The sequence below is a fragment of the Aphelocoma coerulescens genome, chromosome 3 (genome assembly GCF_041296385.1).
Source record: "Aphelocoma coerulescens isolate FSJ_1873_10779 chromosome 3, UR_Acoe_1.0, whole genome shotgun sequence".
NCBI lineage: Eukaryota > Metazoa > Chordata > Aves > Passeriformes > Corvidae > Aphelocoma > Aphelocoma coerulescens.
The window spans coordinates 95,366,098-95,378,398 of record NC_091016.1 but is presented as its reverse complement, the minus strand read 5'-3'; the positions used below and the strand labels follow the sequence as shown (position 1 = coordinate 95,378,398).

Below are 12,301 nucleotides of genomic sequence, written 5' to 3'. Positions count from 1 at the left end.
CTAATGTAGCTAATGATGCATAAGTATTTATTAAACATTTCTCCCTCTCACTAAGTTCTGCATTTGTGAAACAGAATTATGTATATGTATGTGAGGATGATAAAGTACTCAGCTCTCTCCTAACTTCTCTAGTAGTTAAAGAAAGCAACAAGCTGATACAGAAGTAAGAAAAATTAACCTATGGGGCTATTTCAGTCTGATTAGCTGTCACTGAGAGGATTGGATTTCTGTGGAGCTAATTGAGAAGCTTTTTCAAATTCATCTCTAGAGAAATAGTATGCTTAGACTTCATAAAGTGTTTGTAGTATACTGCTTATGATAATGATACAAACTATGCCAGCACAGAGTATGAGTCCAACACTCTTGAGTAAAATGTCCTAACTCAGAGGTTGTTTATATGAAATGCTATTCAGTGTGATGCTGTAAGACTGACTAAAACATAGACTGTAAGAATCAAATGAACAACAACAGGGAGGCAAAGTGGTGTAATCTGATCAGTAAAAAGAGAGCCAGTGATCTGCTTCTAGTACATCAAAGGAAAGTCATGAGGTGGGTCAAGGGAAAAGATTCTCTCCCAGGAATAACAGGCGAGTGTGGGGTGATGGCATAATAGGGTATAGGACTTGTTGGGGGATGCAGAGAGAAAAGAATCTGGGGATGGGACAGAGAATATTATATGCAGCTTATTATGGGATGTTTAGGTGACAAGAGACCAAACCAGGGGAATAGAGAACTCAAGGTGGATTGGGGTGTAACAAACATGAGGAAGCAGAGGGGAAGTGGATAAACAGGGGCAGTCACATACTCGCTGGTTGTTGGGCAGGTTGCTTGGCAGTAGGATTGTCTCAGCCTTCACTTGATCTTTGCAGGCTATTCTGTATTCTTGCCAAATGCTATTTGCAACTATTGACTGAGTACATTGTCTCTTCTGTGCCTGTGTGTGAACTCTTGCAAACTTCAAGACAAGTGGGGTAAGAGGCTGGTGCTGGCCACTGGAAAAATGCTGCAGGTCTGAGGAATCTGAGGGTCAGCACCTGCAGAGACCAAAATCTAGAAGCCGACTATTTGCAAAGGCAGCATGTCTAACACCAGCTGCCGGAGAATAACATACTGTAATCACACTCAGGTAGCACATTTCATGCTGGACTAACCAGTGAGTAAGATACAAGCACCTGGAAAGATCTAAGGTATGAGCTGATTGCTGGCTAAGGGTGTAGGGTCTTGATATTGAATGAAGTTTCACGTAAAAAGCAAAAAAAAAGCACTTTTGTTATAGTTAAGGAAAAGACTGAGAAGCATACCTTCACGAATAGGGATGAAAAGCATTTCTTTGGTTTTTTTACTGTGAGCTCAGTCAGTTGCCATGCCTGAAACAGCTCATTCTTGTCTGGAAATATATGAAGAAGGAATTACAAATAAATGCCCTTTAGTTCTGATTGGGTACACTGATGTTGTATTATGTATTACTTGAAAGATTTTTGAAAGGAAAGTTATAAAAGAAAATAGTTTTATGAGGAACTGGAACTAATGTAGCTGCATTATTGTAATCTTGCTGAGGCTAATGAGCACAATAGAAATGGAGTTCATATAACCATAATACATGATTCAAAAACTGAAGGTATATTTAAAATAGCTTACAAAAATACAAACCATGTTTATTGCATTTCACAGCTTGCAAACTGAGATGCATTAAAACACTTTGACCCTAACCCGATTTATAGATCTCATAATGGGACACTGGGTTAGCTGTAAGATGGATCTGTCTAGATTTTCTGCTTCATAGTGCTTTCTTCTATAAGATGCAAACCCCAGGTTTTATTGGACTAAAAGCAGAATTCTTCCATTTTATCTAAATAAAGTTCTATGACAAGGTAATACAAAATAGGAAAAGGATTGATAAACAGCTTTTTCTCTGCCTTTTATGTCCTTGTAAACAGGTCCTTGCTTCTGGGCTCAAATGCAGTAATTTCAAAGATTTACAGCTGCAGCAAACTCTGCTCAAGTCTTTGCCCCCACAATCTCTGGAAAACTTGAATACTTCTGCACTCAGACTATGAGCCTTCCCTGTTCTGCAGTCTTGCTATCCCTCAGCTTCAAGTTGCCACGGCTTTTTGTGACCATTACCTAGCAATCATCTTGCAATCTCTTTATGCTTTTTTCAAATATCAAACTTAGGAAAAAGAGCTTTTCCTCTTTTTTTCAGACCCTATTCTGAACTTTCTCACTTTAAGAACCTAATATATTTGAATCTGAATGCATAGAACTAGTATTTCAAATGTGGTTGTTATTATGTAGATTTAATGCATGAATATAAGAATAAGGATTTATCTCTGATACTTTGCTGTAGTCTCAGCAGTAAGTATAAAAAGAAAGCCAACTTCATTTTAGGAAATTATCCTTACGTGGTTCATACGTCATTTTGAGCAAGGTAAAAGGGCCTCTGAGATTGTCTGATGCATTAGAAAGGAGCTAAACCAATTCAGCAAAGTACAAGACATGAAAGGTTTTAAGCCTTCTTGGAATACACTGACTAAAGTAAATGAGATCTGAGCTAACATTTTAAATTCAGTTAAAATACAATGTTAGTACTGCTTGGTCAATAAGTAAGAACAAAGGAAAAGTCTTAATCCATTTTCACAGAAATGATTAGTGTATTAGCCTAGACCCAGATAAAATCATATTAATGGAATAAGATTATGGTGCAGGGTCTGTTTGTTCTGCCATGAAGTTTTTAATTCAAATGACTAAAGATATAATGCATTTTACATAATCTTGCTTAAGTATCTTGCTCTAACTGTGAAAAATCTAATGCAATTCATATACCCAGACTTTTAAAGTGAAGATGTAGATCAAGGACCACTTTAAAAAGTTTTCCTTTGGGTATGTGTTTTGACTGAAGGACCTTCATGTGTACAGAATCATATTTAGCAACAACAACAAAAGGCAATTTGGTTTTGTTGGTTTGTGTAGTGTGAATGCCTTAGATAGGCTTACCCAGGTGGGTGTAAGTAGTTGAGTGTCTGTGAGTGATTCACTGAAATAATCACAATAGACTCTTAAATAATAAATTTATGTTTTCCTCTTGGCTTGGCTCTTTGTTTGGTTTAAGGTAATTCTAGTTTGATAAATAAGAATGGTGGCTTTTTTTGTTGTTGTCGACATGCTTTTTCTCTTGATTAGAAATGCATCAGAGTTTGATTGCAGAGTCGCTGTAGTCTATACAACTTAATAGTGATACCACCATATTTTAACTTGTGTTTCAGTATACTACATTGGTTTTCTGGCTTTTTATGCTAGTTAGGCAAAATAGGAGTTAATCATTTGATAAAAGTATCCTCGGTTCTGAAGAGTTAGTCTGATTTCTAAGTTTCTTCATCTTTAGTTGCAAGTCTGAAGAAAAAATGCTGGTGTTTTATAGGAGGGTAAATAGAGTGACACGTTTCATCTTTAACGCCATTTAAATTAAATATTATGAAAAGATTAGTTTTTACTTATTTGCAGGTCAGGTATGAAAGCCATAAAAACATTCTTTAAAAATTCTAGGATGTGCCTATGTAAGAAATGCTGTAAATGGATATGGACTAAACTTTGTATAGCGTAAGTGTCAGGAAAAATCATATCTGTGAACCTATTGCAAGCTTATAGTAAATTACTAACATTATTTTCTCATATGGCAATCCTCAAATGTTTATGCTCTCTTGCAAGTTTTATTGCAAGCAGGTAATGAAGAGGGAAAGAATGCAATTGTTTTATCCACAAGGCATACAATTCCTATGTATTAAGGGCAAAGGAAGGCTTTTGTTCAGTAACCGTAGAGGTGTACATGAGCTCTAGTGAGTGAACTAAAATTACTTTTAAGTTAGAAGTGCTATTCTCAAAATTATCTCAAAGATGTATCTTTAGCTTTCATAAGGCTCCTTGTAGTTAAGGTAGGAAATATGAGTTAGAAATGCATTGGTAATCAGATGTGTTTTGAACAGACTGAGTTCTAGATTCATATGAATTTTTCATTAAAGTGGAAAATTGAGGAAAAAAATATGAAGGAAAATGGGAGCAGATAAGTGGACTGGACAGCTGATGAATCAGATTTTTGACAGTGACTGATATCTTGCTTGAGAGAGGAGAGATTTTTAAATTAGTAACTTATGACTGCTCTGACTGTAGTGTTTTTCTACTTCAGAGCTGTTAATCGTGTGGCTTATGTCCTGCACTGTGTATGCTACCCCTTTAAATGCTCTCACACAGTGTAAGCGAGAATAAGGTCAATGATAATCCTAAATGCTGGTGCTGAGATCTGCTAAATTATTTACATTATCATCTTGTAATAGTGAATTTGGCAAAATTCTGCTTGTTTTTAAAGTATTTGGTATGGTTTACATTTCTATTGGGTGTCACATCTTTTGGAGCTGTTAAACCCTTAATATCTGTGCATATGACAATAACTCACATAAGGTTACAGAAGCAGAAAATGGAAACCTGAATCTCCCATTTTTAAAGACAAATAACTACAGTATTTTGACTGTGTGCTGGCACTTTTGAACCAGGCCTTACCAAAAAAGTTTGTTTCACAACTCAGTTCCAGTACAAAATGCCCTCAGCTGCCTGTCAGAGGAGAGTATTCTGGGGAACAGGGATGTGCAGAAGAAATAAATTTAGATTGACCATAGGCCCTGGAATGTATGACTGTATTAAACAATGTTCTGAAAGGATACCAGTGTCCTTACTCATTTAGCAAACTTGGATTATTTTCCTATTTTACTACAATAGTAGTCAAAAAAAGGCAATGGGTTTGACCGCAGAGCAGTGTATTTGATGCTAGATCTTAGTATTCTTACTGTTTTATCATTCAAAGTGTAACACTTATCAGAAGACCTCATGTATGTTGTCTGTTCTGTCAACCAAGCAAGCTGGTGTAAAGCTTTCCACTTCCCTCTTCTTTCCCTGCCCATCTTGTGCACCTAAAAGCCAGATGTGTTTGGGCACAGTGCTGAAAGCTGGGAAAGGACAAGCTTGTTTTGCAGAAAGGGAGCGTCAGAGACAGCAGCTATAGACCTCACAGCATCCTGTTACTTATGTGAATTTAATAGGTGTGTGACAGTCAGTCACGGTGGTACTGTGCCTCCTTTTTGTCTTGCCCATATATAACCATATCCCCTATAGGCAGCATCCTGTGTGCTGTACTATAACCTTTGTACAGAGGAAGGAGGAGGATTGACTAGGCAATGCTTTCATTTCTTTTTTCTTTTTTTCTGAGGCAGTACAAATCACTCATTTAATGGCTATCTCCAAAAATAGCTGGCTGAAGAAAATTTGATGAAACACCCTGCTGACACACTGGACTTCCTACAGTACGTGACTTATGCTTCAGGTGTTACTAAATGTTCTTCACAATCCTATCTCCTGCAGACTTGCAATCCAGGTTTCTGTGAGAAAGCATTGCTGCCCTTTCCAGGGACTTGGAGCTTACCTTTGGATGAATCAACTGCAAAACTATGATACTCAGATTAAGATCTTCAAGGCTTGTGTATGCTGAGCTCCAGTGGGAAAACTGGATTTGGGAATTCACTGTAGTTTGCAGGATGAGGTTTGTGTATAGGTTGATTCCCTTGATTCATGTGCTCCTTGCATCTGTTTGACAAAGTCTGTAGAATGCCAGAGAAAGGGTAGAGAAGGAGATTGTGAAGAAAATGTACCAACAGGGAAGTATTGCTGACTCCTAAGTGTATATGTATGTCTGTGTGTAGTCCTTGAATGTACTTAACGAGGTGCTTGGAGGTTGGCTTGCTGAAATTAGCAAAACAAGAAATATAATTGTGCAAAGCTAGCAAAACTAAAATGACACAGTTATCAAAATATCACTACTCAGCAGTAGTGATTTTCAGCAGTAGCTGAAACACAAGTGTGTTATGACAGTGTTGTAGCCACAAATCCAAAGTACAGCCTTGTATCAACTGCTGTGAAGAATGTGAGCTCCATCCCAGCCAGATCCATACAGGCAATTAGTTTGCAAAATATACAGTATAAAGTACCTATCAGTTCCCCTGTCCTCATCAAAGAAACATCTTTATTCACTAATAATTTGTTTTAGAGTAACATACAAGAGAGAGAAGCAAGTCTGATAAATCAACTCTAGAACTTCAGGTGTGAATAGAGTAGTTAACACTGTTACTTGCTGATTTATTTGATTTCATTTAACTCAAGTATTTCACATAAATTATATTGAACTAGAATGGTGTAACTAGTGGTATATTGAAGGCAATACATTGTGAGAGCTCAATAAAGGCTAATATTGATTTCTATAAAATGGAGCTTTCTTTTTTAATTTGAGACCTAGTCGAAAGCTTTTTTTTTGTTTTGCTGGCCTAACCTGGTGTTCTTACCCATTTTTTAAAAAGAAAACCTCAGACAACTTATATTGTTGCACAAAATTAGTAAAGAAAGAATAAAGGAGGGTGGCACAGTAATGCAGCATTAAATGCAGGTTGCTGAGTTAAAAGACACTCTCTCATGATGGAATGGAAAACTTTCTCGTTCTGTGTAAATTGGGAACTTTTTGACAATGGTGTTCTTTTCATCTTTAAGGATGTAGTCAGAATTGTAGCAGAATAAACCTCAAAACTTCGGTACAAATTTTCATAGCATTTCCATCAAAACCTGATAGACTGAAAATTACCTTAAAATCTTAGAGCTGATATTGTGGATAAATGAAGAAGTTTGATAAGTGATTAACCCTACCATTTTCTAATGGTAGTGAAATGAGCAAGATGAATTAAATCGTAGACAGCATCTCTATGAACCACAAGAAGACTGGCTGGTGCAGCCCCCACTAATGAAGGCATCATCTCAGTGTGAGATTAAAGTAGGCTTGTGCACTTGGTTGCTTTAAAATCAAATAAGTTAGAGGTGGCCTGGTCTTCTCCACTGTTGCCTGCTTTTGGATTTTGTTTGTGATGGTTTCGTAGTGCAAAATATTACAGTTGACCAAAGTGCAGCGTGGAGGTATATGGAGATTACCAGCATATAAATTTCTATCCAGTAATTTCAAGCTAGTTGATTTACAGTGAGAGTGTGTGGGAAATTACGTGAAAGTCCAAATACTCATTTCTGCATTTCCATTTTAATTAAATAAGAAAGAGATCCTACTTCTTATGTGCAGATATAATTTCCCAGTTGTTCATTTTGGTAGAGGTAAAGTTACGAGTTCATAAATATTTTTTAATATTTGCTCTTTAGATACTGAAAGACGATTAATCTTTTTATATAAGGACTACTTACAGATGTGGTATTAGTACCATACTGTCAAATTATTGTTTTGCAGATGTACAGCAGACAGGATTAAGACATAGCTTTATTTGGGTATAAAATTAGGAGTCAGTCATCACTGGATACTAAGAATTAAACAAGAGCAGGAGTGTGAAGTGGGAATTGTTTCCATGATGGCACCTTTATCCAGTTACAGACTCCATCAAAAAACCATATTGAAGTAAAGGAAGACACTGTGATCCTCCACCCTTGTCTGCCAAGCCAGTCACGACACTGTTAAAAGTTGTTGGCTTGGTCAAGCATGGCTTCCTCTTGATGAAGCCATGCTGATTCCTCCCACTAACATTCTTGTCCTTCATGTGCCTGGAAGTGGTTTCCAGGTTAATTGTTCCATCGCCTTCCTAGGTATTGAGGTGAAACTGAGCAACCAGTTGTTCCCTGGGTCTTGCTTCTTGCCCCTGAAGATAGGAGTGACAGAAGAGTTTACTTGAGAGGAAGGTTAAAAGGACAGCACTGGAAAATAAAACAATAAAAGATTATTGTATCCCAGTTACCTGTCATCTACAGGATTGCAAAAATTTATAGTGCCCATACTGGATCTGAGTAATGAGTGTATCCCTGCTTCTCTACTGAAAAGACGTGCTTTATAGGTGAAAATATTTGTAAGAGGTTGCAAGGTTAATTCTTTATTTGCCTCCTTAATTTGGCAAAAGTACCTAATACCTGCTGAACAAGGGGTTATTTAAATTACTTAATTGTGGCTCTTTTCAAAACAAGGACTCAAGTTTTTTTTAAGTAAAAAATTCCAAGTCATGCTAGAAAATAAGCTGATCGTGTGGAGGATGCAAAAGAATCAACTCCCTGGAAGCTTGTTCTGGCTTCAGTTTCTCTTTCAGTGATATTTGCAAACAAATTGTTTTCAATAATCTCAAAATAATTTAAGGCAGTGGACATTGCTTGCTTTTAGTAGGTCTCCAACATGAGAGCAACCCTGAAGGGTAATGTAGTGGCCATTAGTGACAACTGTGAAAAATGGCCATGTAAGGCCTGCATATCAAAGATGTCTTGATGCTCTGCTGTTTGCAAGGACACTATTTCAGAAGAATGTACTAGCAGCATAAAAATGATTTTGAATGAGAAGCTGTTAATACACGACCTGAAGTAAATATATCTAGGGATTGTTATAACGATGTACTTTGTTCACTAAACCCATATATATTACTAAGACAATCTTGAATGTCATAAAAAAAATAGTAGCCCAAATAACCTTGAAGGTTCTGCTTGACAGTAAGTGCACAAAATTGTGTACCTGTTCCCTTCTACTTGCCTTTTTCATATCAGATTCTTAATGCTATTTTTAGTTTACTTAATGCTGCTTAGTCTCCAATTTTTAATGCAGTGTTACTCCAAAGGGCATAACAAGGAATAGATTATCTAGTACTGGTGTCAATACCTAAAAATAATTGCTGTGGGAGTCAAGGAGACTAGTAATAGAAACTGAGATGAATCTTAGTGCAGCAAGACTCCCAAGCATTTGTTATGCAACCTTGCATCTCTACGAAGTGTGGTATTTTTTAGATAAAACACAACACTAAATTAAGCAGTAAGTTCAAGAAATGTCACTGCCTTGTTATGCAGGTTTTTTTCCTGTTGCACACTTCTGTGCTCACTGAGTGCAGTACTTAATATTAACATCTCAAAAGGCCACTCTCTACATAAAGCTTAGTCATGTACAAGTCCTACTGGGGCAAAACTGCTAAAAAGAAATTAAACATCACATTTCTCTATGATTTGAAATAAAATTTTCTAGCGACTCCAGTGTGACTTCCTTTTTGTTCTTGCCCAAAAGTTTCAATACCTTGTTTATGCCAGAATTACATGGGCTGGAAGAGACCTCTTGAGGTCTCTTCCAGACCCAGAAATATGGCATGATCTCTGCTACAGAACACTGAACTAAGGCTTGCTTTTTGTTATACCTACTTCAGGTGGACCACAGTGCAGAATCCATGGGACTGAACAGAGAACAAGAATGTCTCAAGAAGCAGCATGGCAGTGAGGGTCATTTAGGTGTTCTTAAGAATAATTGTGTGTGTGCAAGTTTTTTGTTCTAACTCATCCCACTGGTGCCAACCTTACCTAATTTATGCCTAAGTGTGGGTGACTTTAGAGCAGTCTGTCATGGCAGACCTTAAGCACCAAACAGATGTCTTCTGAATTTGCACAAAAGCCCTCCTATGTGCCATGAAATATCTTAAACAGAAAAAAAGGCATACCAATTTCTAGAATTGATTGAAATCTCAGACAGGAGGATAGGAAATTCCAGGAAATGGTGCTAGTTATGGTGAGAGAATGGGGGGAACAAAATAATATTGCAGGTAAAATTAAAGAGGAAGATTTTTTTGTTCTAAATAGCTGATATTGCTTTGTATGTCTGCTGTTGTACAGATGAATTACTGGTAAATGTTAGGTGACTAACGCATTTTTTCATTTTTCAGACTGAAGGTTAGAATGTTGGTGAAAACTGTGTAGCTGTAAAGATGTTGAATAGTGCTTTAAGGAGAAAATCTCACCAAGGAAACAAATGCAGTATTAATGGCTGGAAATATTTGCTGTACTAACAAGCTTGAAAATAATTTTTCAGCTTATCTTAAAGTAATTAACTATGAAGTAGCCTTAAAATCTAGTAGCTTACATACTGGGAAGGGGAGCAAAATGGGACAGAAACTGCTGATCCAGAAATAACAGTAACGATGTTGGAAAAGGATATCTTAAGGGATCAAATTTTTATAGAAATTTGTATTTTTATACCTTGTGTCTAGAGAGTGATGAAACAGGAATATGCATTTAATATTTATTGAAAATGTTCATTTCACAAAACAGGGGACCTATGCAGATTATTCCTCCCACATTTTAAAATTTTCAGTTTAGGTAATAAGATTAATTTGCCACAGTAATAAGTACCAAATAAAAAAAAGTGCTATTTGAATTGTTTCTCTTTAGTTCTTATTAATGCATGAAGAAGTGTTTGGTTTCTGTGAAAAGTTTGCATTCAAAACTAACCCGTCAAGCTTTAAATTATTTCAAACTTGTGGTTTTAGGTAGTTATCAGAAATCTAATACAGTGTAATGAAAATCTGCACATTTAATATAATTCTAACAGTTTTTCTTTTCAGTTGAAATAAATCTTTCTATATTCAGAATTTTTAAGCTGTTTAAGCAAAAGGGGGAAAAGCCAGTTTCATTAAATAAAGGAGCATATCAGAAATACTTCTTCTTTTTACAGCTTCTGTGACCCGTAGTGTTTCTTACAGAAGTGGAGAAGACTCAAATGTGCAAGGTTTTATGGCACATTCTGTTCTGAAGTACTCACTGTTAATTCTGATTAGTGTTTATAGTAATAATTTTGTTGGTTTATAGCATATTTACTGAGATATGGTCAGTTATAGAGAACTTCATTTTGAATTGTAGATTTAAAAAAAAATCTTGATATGCTGTCATGGTTTACTTTCAAAAACAGTACTTTTTCTGAGCATTTGGAATGAGTGTGCTATGCTCCAGATCGTAAAGGCAATGATGAAAGTTATAATACAGTAGAGAATCAGGGAATTCATGGACTGTTTTTTCATCAGGCTATTTCTCAAACAGCTGGATCTTGAGCAAGATATGTAACATCAACCTAAGGACTTTTGGAAAGAGGGAGCAAGTATTTCTCTGAGAGACTAGCGAGGGTCAGATTATCTGTGAGGATGTCTGTTTGTGGTAGCTGCAGAAATGGAGTTTGGTTCATTGGAGCTCCTTGCTGAAGGTTTACAGTGGGGACTGGCTCATGCAAGAGGAGTGTCTGTAGTGTAACAGGCTTCTGTTCACTTGGGCTGCTTTTAATACTCTTGAGTTTCTTCACTGCTCTTTCCAAACACCAAGCCCATTGCTCTTTGTCCCCCTTTTGCAGGAGAGGAAGAAAGTGTAGGATTACCTTGAATAGGAGATCTTTATACAATTGTGTTAAACTTTAAAGTTCTCCTAATGCTAAATACTAAGATTTAATGACTTCAGCAACCTCGGGAGCCTCAATGACCCTGTCAAAGCCACGTTATGTATGTGATAAAGGTGTGAGTGAAGCAGGTTCTGTTGGTGTCAGCCCGTTGTCCAGCCTGACAGTATCCTGCCACTGTTACTGGGTAACCTCTTCTAGTTGAAGGCTGTATTCATTGATCAACCAGTCCGCTTCGGGGTTTTGTGATAAGTACAGAACAAAGGCACATTTGAAGGCATATGAAGAAATGCATTTGTCATGTCACTACTATAAACCAGTTGGTGTTCATTTTAGAAATCGATGTTTTGATGGATTCGGGGGATCAGCCTGATATTGGTGTGAGAAGAGCTATAAACAGATTTATGAAGTAATTTTCATAATCAAATCTCACATCAATACCATCGTATATTTTGACGTTTCTAGGCGAGAAAAGACATGGGGTTCCCTTTTCAGAAGGAGAAGAATGCTGTTGTTAGCTTTCAGGTTTATAAAGAAAAAGATCATGAACTCAGGTTGTGTGCATCAGTGCTCAACATCTGTAAATTCTGCATGTTCTCTGCAGAAAGGCGAATTAATGTCATTAGTACACTTCTAATTTTTAAAGTTAAGCTTTTAAAAACGTCATTTTTTTCTCTTTAATATTGCAGAACTGTGTTGTTTGGTTGCTGAAATGAGTTGATAAATTACAGACAGCTTTTTGCCTACTGCTCAATACACAGGGTTCCATTTAAGACTTCAGCTTATTTTTAAGCTATCCTTGAACTTAGATTTATTGAAAAATTTACTACATACCAGTGAAAGTACAACAATAATTTTTTACAGTCATGTGCCATGTCCCTTTTGACCATAACTGCCACATACTTCATTACAAATCAAATTCATTATGATAAACGAATATGGAAAAGGGCTTTTACTTCTGAGACTGAAGCAGTATCTTCAATGAGAATTTTTTAAGCACTAAATCTTTTCAGACATGTTATTTGTGTTTATTTTTTATCCCTTACA

General features: G+C 36.6%; 1 protein-coding gene across 3 annotated transcripts in view; it reads left to right on the top strand.

The window, feature by feature from the left end:
- SMAP1 (small ArfGAP 1) overlaps positions 1-12,301 on the top strand; it is a 92,475-nt gene that overhangs the window by 57,426 nt on the left and 22,748 nt on the right. The window lies entirely within an intron of this gene.